This window comes from Pholcus phalangioides, unplaced genomic scaffold, assembly GCF_987345545.1.
Source record: "Pholcus phalangioides strain wild (caught in Gottingen) unplaced genomic scaffold, Ppha-v1.0 ptg000028l_1, whole genome shotgun sequence".
Classification (NCBI taxonomy): Eukaryota; Metazoa; Arthropoda; class Arachnida; order Araneae; family Pholcidae; genus Pholcus; species Pholcus phalangioides.
Window position 1 is genome coordinate 7,352,870 of NW_028301618.1, and position 10,428 is coordinate 7,363,297.

The window sequence follows — 10,428 nt, forward strand, 5'->3', positions numbered from 1 at the left end:
TTCGATTTTTCTTATTTGGAATTACTTTATTTTCTGAACTGCTAACTGCTAGGATGATCATACGATGGGTGACCGTACGTCCTGCAAGTCCATTCAATTACTCTCGTGTATGACAGATTTATCGGATAAGTAGCCATCCGGTGGCAGTTTCAGCTATGTGAGATTTGGCCTGGGTGTCCATATACGGCCCCATTCGTTCAGCGCACTCGAGCTTTAAGGAAAGAGGATTCACTTTCTGGTTTAATGGTATAATGTGCTCGCACGGCAATGAGGCTCAGAGGACGTGGGTTCGATTCCCCGCAATGCCAAGTTTCTTGGTTTTATCTTCGCATCAGCCAGCTGCCAAAACCTTCCTCGTTTCGTTGCCAACTGTAAGGCTTGATTTCAAGTACCTCTGTTCTCTAAGCATCAATCGCAAGTTTCGCATTAATCGAGCAAAACTCTACTGATGTATTTTTACTCAGTGATTTTTGTTATAGTCAACTGTATTCTGTGCCCAAGGAAGAGGATGCAAAAGAAGAATGTTATTCCCAAGGATGCCATGAATTTCAAAAGGTTGAAAACGCTGGTTTAGCCCATATAGTTTCTCAAACTATTTGTGTTCCATTACCCCCTTCTTCAGAAAATTTTCCCTCTCATAACCCCCCCCCCCACCCAACTCATGCGTACCCATAGGATCCTATGTTATACCCGTATCTTCTATCGCCCCCTGGACGATTCCATGGCCCACCGGGGGCGATGTTGCTCACTTTGGGAAACACTGGTTTAGAGTTCGCTAACTTTTCAAATAAAAGAAAAAATCTGAGTGAACGACATGGCTTCGTGCAATGTCTTAAAATAGTTGAAAAAACATTGAGCGAGAAATAATTTCTGTTTGTGAAACATTGCTTTTAATATACAATTAAAAAACGCAAACTAACTGAAATTGCCAAAGGGCATGGAATTTTCTCAAGCTCGGCTATCGAGGCAAGCATCACAAAAAAATGTGTATGAAAAATTGAAGATTTTGCGAAAGAACTGAAGCTTGATCAGAAAGCGGTAGAGAAAATCTAATTTCGACGTGTTGAAATTTCTTGTCGAAAATGGTTTTATGCTGAAAAGCCAAAAAAAATGCATCATTCAACCTCGCTATGATTAGGCAAAAAACCAGGTGAAATCGCCAGATATTTTGGAAACAGCGGGAAAATGTAAAAACGTAAAAGAAATTTCAAAATTATAACTTCAATTACTTACATTTCGCAGCCAATTTTCACTATATCTTATGTTAATAGGGTTATCTGATTCGAAAACAGAAAAAAGAGGATGACATTTCCTCCTTCCCCCCCCCCCCAATTTTCGCAACGGATGGCGCCAATTCTATATTAAAAAAAAGAAACCACCACCGCAATAATTTTTCCCCCAGCTAAAACAGAACCGCTACACAGGGTGATTCTTCATAACTCAACGTATGAACTTTTAGGGGAAGTAGAAAACACAAAAACGAAACAGAATCACATATGACCGGAAACCCCATCCCGATCAGCTGGAAGATAAATGAAGATGCAGAAATGACAAGCCAATAATGGGTGGCAAAACTCTTTATTTAGCGATACTTTACACGAGGACAATACGTGAGCACATTAAGTTTAACAACACGTGCTCAAAGTTCTTACTTATCCACTGTTATGCACAAAAAAAATTGTGATTTATTCCTATATGATTCTGTTGTGTTTTTATGTTTCCTACCTCCCCAAAAAGTTTGCACGTTGAGCTTTGAATCACTCTGTATATGCCACGGAAATATGATAAATTCGATTACTATGCATAATTACCAGCTATTATGCATAATTACCAGCTTTTGTGCGTAACTACCAGCTATTGTGCATAATTATCAGCTATTGCGCATAATTACCAGCTATTATGTATAATTAGCATCAACCATTTTTGGAAGTTTAATCAATTTTGTTTCTCACAGTTATTGGTAATTATATGTAATCCCATCACGTATTGGTAAATATGATAAATCGTCAATAAATTATTCAGATTTTCTGGTAATTTCGCTCAAATTTCAACTTGAGATGATGGATTCGATCAGTGATGTTTCTTATGTTCAAAAAATATTGTTAAATGCGAAGAATAATACGCAATTTTATGCATTTGTGCTCCTTAATACTGGGAAAAGGTCAAAATTTGTGCAAACGCATATGCACGAAATGCATTTGCGTGTAATCCGTTCTCTAGTTACGAAAAGGTTTATCCGAACTCACCCAATAAGTTGTCAAAGCGAAGAACAAATATTAATGATATAGTAGATGTTTGTGAAATGGCTTGCAGAGGCAAAACTTGGATTCTTCAGGGAATTTCGAGAGTCAAAGCGTGTATAAATGTATGGGAAAAAAATACATACGCGTAAAAACACTCGTGCCAATGAAGACATGTATGTTTTAGAGTGAAAAAAAAAAAATTCCTCTGAAAAAAAAAATATTACACAAATACAAGGTCACAACAGGAAAAATGCCCAACGAGGTGGCGGAGAAAGCCAAAATTCCGGAAATCTGGAAAAGGAGGACAAAAGGGCGAATTTTATAAAACGTAGAAGGACGCTTGACATGATTCACCAAAAAAGGGGGACGGATGGTAGCCCTATATATAAACGGAGAGTACATCTATCGTTCTCTACACCTCTGTCGCCATCTGCGGGCCTGGATGTCATTTACGAGCCATTGGCTGATTTCAGTCGCCGTCCATCGCACCCACAGGCCGTCTTAGGGCCGTGCTACCTGTGCAATCACACAGGCAGTCAAAGAATAGGGGGCGCGCCGACACGAGTTGGAAAAATTACGCGTAACTATAGTCCGTTTCAGGCACTGAGCTATAAGTAAACTTAGCTATATGTATACTAGTATACTTTACTTATAGCTCAGTGGTGTCAGATTAACTTTGCAATGAAGAGAAAGGTAGAGAGTATATTCTTTCCAGTGCCGTCTGAACGCATGGGCCCACCCGGGCTCGGCCCGGGGACCTCAAGGGAAGAGGGGCCTCACAAAAATAGAACTGATTGAAATTTTCAAAACTTTTCTACGTAGGGCCTCAGAAAAATCACTTGGCCCGAGGGCCATTGTGCTCTTAAGACGGCCCTGCTCTTCCTTCCTTATTTCATGGACTATGGAGTGAGGCGATGAGAGATAACACCTTACTTATAGAAGGATAGAAGGAAAGACGATCTTCTATAGGTGGTGTTGACTGAAATAGACGCATCAATAGTCTCTCTTAGCTTCAGCAAATACCACCCTCTCCCATGTGCGACGGTAGAGCATGACCCGTGACCCCCACATCCTGTAGCAGGGCGTCTAGGTTGGGATCTTTTGCGGGGCCCCCGGGCAGATTTTCATAGGTTCTTCTGTAACTAATTTATAGCTACGGCCGTCTTAAGAGCATCATGGGACCCAGGGCGAAGTGATTTTTCTAAGGCCCTCCTCTTCTCTTGAGGCTCCAGGGTGGGCCCATGCGTTAAGACGGCACTGGGTAGAGCTATGAAGTCTTTCAGAAATGCCAATCAATGCAAAAAAAAAAGTTCTTGGCCATAAAAACACCTCGCCATGCTCCAGGCCAGTGATTCCCAACGTGGGTGGTAGAAGCTACGGGCACAACATAGGACCCTGTGGGTTAGACTGCGTTGGGGGTGATGGGCGAAAAAAGGTTGGGAAACTATGCTCTAGGCCAGCGGTTGTCAACCTTACTTGACTCGCGGAGCCCTTTTTAGTAAAAATTCTATGGCGGAGAACCATAACCCAATTTTTTAATTATTCATCAAAGTTACTGATGGAGAGTGCACAAGGACCCCTAAGGGTTCCGCGGAGCACCGGTTGAGAACCGCTGCTATAGGCGAAAACCGCAAAGAAGTAAAGCTGACCAGACCGTGAGGGAGACGGAGAGATCGTTATTTGTTCCCATTTTTTCTTTCCCGTTTTGCTTTCTTTCAGCGGTTCTGTTTCAGTTGTGAAAAATTATTATATGGTAGGTTGTTGTGGTTTTTCTGTCAGTATAGTGGCGCCATCTGTTGAAAGAATTCGGAAAAGTGGCGTTACCTAAGGTGAGCATAAGGCGTCCTCCTTTCTCAGTTTTGAATCTAGTAATACTATCGACGACCGCATAGTCCGTATTTTCACTTATTTGTTCGATCATCCATATTGTCAGGACTTTTGGGTGGAAAGAAATAATTATATTTTTCCTACAAAAAAATAATTGATTATTACAAATGTATAGGCTGACCATATTTCCTCGGCAAAAATACGGGAAAATACGGGCCATCGTTAAAACCGAAAAAGGTTGCCAAATATTGTTGAAGTTACGGAAAAATCACAATGGCGGGAAATGAAGCATTACTGCAAATTGCAGTGCATTAAAATGAAATCCACGAAGAAAAACGTTCACCAAGACAAATGTGGGAGATTAATATTCTCATTTATAGTTGTAATTATCATAATATAATTTATGAGTAGAAAAATCATTTCAATCTTTAAATAAGGAATAAAAATTCAAGTAGGCTTCGTGTAAAATACGGGAAAAACCACGTCACTTTTGCCAAAAAGTCGAGACGGCCAAAAAAACAGAGAATACCAGGACTTTCCGGAAAATACGGGACGTATGGTCACAGTACAAATGTACGAATTTTGTTACCGAAATTTTCATTTCATAAAGAAATTTTATCATATTTTACAAGCTTTTATGATAATTTAGTAAGTAAATTATCATAAAAGTTTTTTTTTTCATTTTGATCAATAATTTTTAGGTTCATATTGATTACGAAGTCGATGATGTTGCTATTCTAAAGAAACACGACCGCTTTCTCTTTTTTTCATCATCGTTTGAGTTGAAGGATATTTTGATATTAGATGGCAGCACCAATCGTAAATAAATCAAGCCTCTAAAGCTCAGTCGTCTGCTTCTCCCAAGGTTCTCTGTTTTAGACGTCTCCTTATGTTATAAAAGAATAACTGAACTTTTAGTTTGAATTTCCAGTTCAGTTTGTGATTTCAGTTTGTAAGGAACCAAACAAATCTACTTTTTGCCTGTCGTCTGCTCATTTAGAGATTCTTCGTTTTGGCCGTCTCCGTATGCCCACATAAAATAGCCGAACTTTTAGTTCAAATTTCCAGCTCAGTTTATGAGCATTGTTCGTAAGGAACTGAGCGGAATGAAGAATATAGTTTTTTTATGATACTTCATCTTCACCACATGTGTCACTTTTAAGTCTGAGGTTAGATGGCAGCACCTACACTATCAATTGACGTGAGGAAATTCGCTTCTTACCTGTTGTCTACTTGTTGGAAAGATCTTTGTTTTAGACGTCTCCTTGTTTCCTGGAAAAATAACTGAACTGTTAGTTCGAACTTTCAGTTCAGTTCATAAGCTTTGTGTATAAGGAACTGAATGGAATGAAGAATATAGTTTGTTAACCTGAACTTCATCATCACTAAAAAGTCACTTCTAATTTTGACGTGAGATGGCAGCACCAAAATATTTAAAAAAAAAAAGACAAAGCAGCGGTTCTCAACCGGTGATCCGCGTGGACATCCCAGTAGCTCCAGAGATATCCGAAGAAAATAAAATAAGTAAGTAAATTTTATAAATAAAAGATAATATCTCCGCCATGCAAATTTTATACTAAAAAGGGCTCCGCGAGTCGATAAATGTTGAGAACCGTAGTCAAAGTATTCCAGAGTATTAAATTAATATTGGATTCCCGTAAAATTATTAGTGCCATTTTGATTTTGCGGCAAATGCTGCAAAGTAAAAAAAAAACTGCTACGTGCGGGGGCATAAAGTTTCGTGTCACCTGGTATATAAGGGACTAAATTGTCATTATTTCCTGGATACAATATCTGTAGGAGGCATTGGCGTACGCAAAGGGGGGAGGGGTTGGGGTTCTAATCCCCCCTCAAGCCGAGATTATAGTGTTATTCCCCCTCCCCCTTTGAGAAGAAAAAATAAAATTGAAAACTCCAAATTCTGCGGACGCCTATGATAGGAGGTAGTGGGGAAGAATGGGTGCATTTTTAAGCACCCACATCCTGCAGCAGGACCCAGGCAACACCACCTATGGAACATGTTGGCTCAGGCACAGTTTTGGACATTTTTCAAGTGTGAACGAAAGATATTTTGGTGATGAAAAAATCATCCCTCCCATCAGTTGGCGCCATCGAGCTTATATTACAGGAGGGCAGCCACAGTCGCCTCGACGGCAGCGACATCAAATGCAAAGAAATCACGTGACTCAGGGGAAACACAGTTCGTGCCTGACAATTTCCTCATTGAAATGTACGGTTCGCTTTCTATAACATTGCGTTTTAAAGATTAGGAAAAAAAGGATGGAGAACTCACTCATCTAAAAAAATGATTAAATCATTTCTTTCATTAATTCTGGAATTATTTCCTTTATTAATGTTGGAATTATTTCTTTCATTGACTCTGAAATCTCATTAGTTCTGGAATTATCTCTTTCATTAATTTTTTAATTATCACTTTTTCATCAGTTTGAAATTATCTTTCATTAATGCTGTATTTATCGCTTTCATTAATTTTGGAATTATTCTCTTCCCTCAATTTTGGAATTATTTTTCATTAATGCTGAAATTACCTCTTTCAGTGATTTTGGAATTATTTTTCATTAATGCTGAAATTACCTCTTTCAGTGATTTTGGAATTATTTTTCATTAATGCTGAAATTACCTCTTTCAGTGATTTTGGAATTATTTTTCATTAATGCTGAAATTACCTATTTCATTGGTTTTGGAATTATCTCTTCCATTGGTTTTGGAATTATCTCTTCCATTGGTTTTGGAATTATCTCTTCCATTGGTTTTGAAATTATCTCTTCCATTGGTTTTGGAATTATCTCTTCCATTAATTCTAGAATTTTTCTTCCATTAATTCTAGAATTTTTCTTTCATTAATTTTAGAATTATCACGTTCATCAATCTGAAATTATCTTTCATTAATGCTGGAATTATCGCTTTCATTAATGCTGGAATTATCGCTTTCATTAATGCTGGAATTATCGCTTTCATTAATTTTGGAATTATCTCTTTCCTTCATTCTGGAATAACCTTTCATTAATTTTATTATTATCTATTTTCTTCATTCTGGAATTATCTTTCATTAATTTTATTATTATCTCTTTCATCATTGCTGAAATTCTCTCTTTTACATTAATTCTAGAATATTTTCTTTCATTAATTCTGGAATTATCTCTTTCATTAATTTTGGAATTATCTCATCGGTGCTGAAATTATTTCTTTCATTTATTGTTTTAAGTTTCTGTGGATGCCATAAGAAAATAATGGGGGATTGTGTGTGTTTTCACCGAGTCACATGATCTTCCGACGAAGTTGGGGACACCGTTCTTAGCACTGCCAAGGCGGAGATCGCTGACGTCATACTCTCTCCAGTAATATAAGCTCAATGGTTGGCGGCCTAGAAAATCAGCCCCCTATCAGTTGGCACCTTCTGCGGCCGCGTAGTTCACAGGATTCGAGATCCGGTCCTGGAAGGGCCCCTAGGCTGGAATCTTTGGTGAAGGCCTTAGGTCAGATTTTTCACCGGTCCCTCGATAAAGAATTTATAGTATGAAAGAAAAAAAATTAGAAGAATCGCACTAGGCTGGAGCCTTCCAGCCCCCCCCCCCCCAGAGGCCGTGCGACCTTTGAAGCATCATGGGGCACCTGTCTAGGAGGGGGCGTGCCAAATCCGAGTGGAAAGGTAAAAAAAACTGTTGACCTGAAAAACGCCGTCGGAGGCACAAAAATAGATCCCGGACTGGTAGAGATTTCTTTCTCTAGCCTCCCTTGCCTACGGGTACATTAAGGCCGCCTTAACGCCTTAAGAGCATCATTAAGTCCGGGGCTACAACAGGCTTGGTCAGCCGGGCAGTGCCGTCTTAACGGATGGGCCCAACCGGGCACCTCACGAGGAGAGAGGCCTCAGAAAGATGAGAAGTAGTTACATTTTTCAGGAATTTCTAAGGTGGGGCCTCAGAAAAATCACTTGGCCCGGGGGCCCACGATGCTCTTAAGACGGCCCTGAGTAAGTGGACCACTCTAATCATTAATAATTGTAATTTTGTCAAATTAATAAAAAATTTCCTCTCAGTGGATCGTGTTTGATTACGATCCAAACCATGAACGCGATCCGGAAATAACGAAAAAATGAGTGTAATGAGATTTCTCTCTCTTTCTGAACAATATTTTCCACAAATCTTGAAGATTTGTGTTCGTAACTCGAAAAGTTTGTAAGTCGGGGAGCTACTACAAAAATTTCTTTTGGAGCAAAATTTGGGTCGCAAAATTTTGGGGTCGCAAAATTTCCTTTGCACCACACCGCGAAATTCTCAAGCCCGACCCTGAGAAAAAGTGAGGTGAAATTTTTGAAGATATTTCTTTCCTATCTGCTTGTCTTTTGTATTAAGAGATGGTATTTTTTTCGGCTCGTAATAATGTAAGGAAATTGAATTTTCTGGATGTTATGCCTAAACTAATACGTATTTGGAAGGAACAGTGATTTGTCTCCTCCGGGAATCGAAACCGGGTCCCCTTGCATACCAGGCAAGTGCGCTAACCAATACACCGGATCCCTTTGCATACCGGGAGTGCGCTAACCAATGCTTCACCTCAGTGCTTCTCGCTATTAATGCGTGCTACAAGGAATTGAAAATTGTGTCTCTGGGGCTCGACCATCTACTTGTGACCAGAGACACAATTTTCAATTCCTTGTAGCACGCATTAGTAGCGAGAAGCACCGAGGTGAAGCATTGGTTAGCGCACTCCCGGTATGCAAAGGGATCCAGGTTCGAAATCCATAGCAACGGCAACGGCATTCTGGCGCGATGTCTTAGAAATTTTCCTCGCCAATATCACTGTCGTGTTTTTTTTCGTTAATATATATACCGTATATATATTTTTCATATCGTTATTTGGTTGAATTTTCCATAACGATACAATTTTTCATTCAGTTTCACATGCAGTTATAGGCTTACATAAACGCGAATATTCACACAATCAGTTTTATTTTCACCCGAAAATAGGCTTCAGTGAGTTCAGATATTCACTCATAGATAACAGGAAGTGTTTCTCTTCCACGAGAGCGCCGATACTATTGTCAGAGGCTGTTTATGGGTGCAGCAGTTTCGGTTTAAGGTCCTCCTTTTTTTTTCATTATTTATTTTTTTGCCATGTTACGGTTTCCAGTAGTGGTTTCCGATCACGGAGAGTGTTGATACGAGTCGCGTCTTCCACTCACGGGAGACCCGTTTCTCTAGATGAACCCTTGCCTTTTAGTGTCTCTTCAGATAAATAAGTGACAGTGGGGGGACCCATAGTGGTTTAGGCTTTCATCTTTTATGTGACAGTTGTATCTTTCTTTTCACCGGGAGATGGCCACGTAAAAAGTTCTCTGCTCTTCCATTTCTGAATACTATATTTTTGGTTTTTGAATACACGCTGTCAACAAAACTCGATAAGAATCCTCCGTAATAACCATGCGCAGCACATCAACCGCAACAAAAGACTAAAACTGTCGTGAAAACAACAAGTGGCATCGATGTATACCGTTCAAGGGAAGCTCAAGCGACGGAAATTTCGGCAAGAAAAGTGAGTAAAAAAATTCTAAACTTTTCCGTATCATATTATTATTATTTGGTGCTATTCCTGCATTTACATGGGAAAACATGTCCAAGTTTTTGAGAGCTATGGTTAACATGCAGTATTTTAAAATTATACGTTGCTTTCATATTATTGTTTGAAATTTTTTTTTGAAATAAATTTCAGCTGATGGGAAATGAAATATTGCAAAAAATACTATTGTTTTTCGAAATTTTTAGTGTTACTTACGCACATCAATGAAGAGTGACATGCTTATGTAAGATAATTTTGTTTTCTACATTTTAAAGCACTTTCTAATCAAAAAACAAAACAAATGATTTCAAAAACCTCACTTTAATTTCTCAAAGTATCGGCACTGGTTTCTTTCAAATTCTATAATTATTACTAATTTACTGTGCAATTTTTTTACACTCATTACGTTACACGTAAAAAAAAAGATTTTCCTCAGAGAAATTGGCGAGAAAATCGGCCATACCTTGCCAAGGCCGCGCATCGATACATTGGTTAAGAGGCTTTCGTTTCCACAGCAACGAGTGATGCGGTTGTCTCGTAGCTTCCCCTTCACTGCGAAGTTAACCTGAAACTAGGCTGACCATATTTTCTTTAGAGAAATACGGGGCATCATGATTCCAAATACGGGAAAATACGGGACATCGCCAATTATCACCAAAAGCGACGCCAAAACCAAACAAAGTTGCCAAATATTGTTGAAATTACGAAAAAATCACAATGGCGGGAAATGTTGCATTACTGCGAATTGCAGTGGATTAAAATGTATTCCACGAAAAAA